Source organism: Pteropus alecto, unplaced genomic scaffold (assembly GCF_000325575.1).
Source record: "Pteropus alecto unplaced genomic scaffold, ASM32557v1 scaffold81, whole genome shotgun sequence".
NCBI classification, from domain to species: Eukaryota; Metazoa; Chordata; class Mammalia; order Chiroptera; family Pteropodidae; genus Pteropus; species Pteropus alecto.
In genome coordinates this window covers 21276231-21277145 of record NW_006433378.1, presented here as the reverse complement: position 1 = coordinate 21277145, position 915 = coordinate 21276231, and positions in this window count along the sequence as shown.

The window sequence follows — 915 nt, the reverse complement described above, 5'->3', positions numbered from 1 at the left end:
TGGGGTCCTCTCTACCTCTTCCCTTCCTCCCCACTCCCTTTATTCTCTTGGACATCGGTGTAGCAGGCCTATCCTTGTCAAACTTCTTCGTTGCCTGAAAGTCATCACATTTACATAGCTGAGAGAAGGACATCATGGAGCCACTTCACAAAGCCTGCCCGAGCGAATGGCATTGTCATTGCTGCTGGGCCCTCCCACTCGCCCGGGAGAATGACACTGTGGTGAAGGACCCTTACTCGATTTTCTCAGAGCATGTTAACACTTTAAAAAAAAAATTGGATGTGCTCTTGTAGTATAATTCCCATTCAGCTTGTTATTTTATCATTAATATAACGTGAATGAATGAAGGGTAAGTAATTGCTATGATATTCTTCACTGCCTATCCCACTTTCAGGGTGAGTGTGGTAAACTGGAGTTTGTCAGAGGAATGTGGTCCTTACGGTGAGGGAGGGCGTGGCCCAGGTATCACACCACCCCATCGACACCTGCGGCTGGTTAGTGGGAGGAGAATCTTCACACATTAAAGAGGTTTCCACTTGAAGGAGGAGGATGTTTGTCATGGGTTAACCTAGAAGGTCAAAGCTGAGACAGAATTCTGAGGCAGAGTTTAGTTCGGCATAAGAAACTACTTTCTGAAACAACCAAATGTCCATCAAGTGAGAAACGGATAAACAAGATGGGATGTATCCATATGATGAAATATTATTCAGTAATAAAGAGGAATGAAACACGGACACATGCTACAATGTGGACGAACCTCGAAAACGTTATGCTAAGTGAAAGAAGCCGGACACAAAAGGCCACGTACTATATGATTTCGTTTATTTGAAATGTCCAGAATAGGCAAATTTGTAGAGACAGAAAGTAGATTTGTGGTTGCCTAGGGCTGGTTTGGAGGGGGGGAGGGAGAGAATT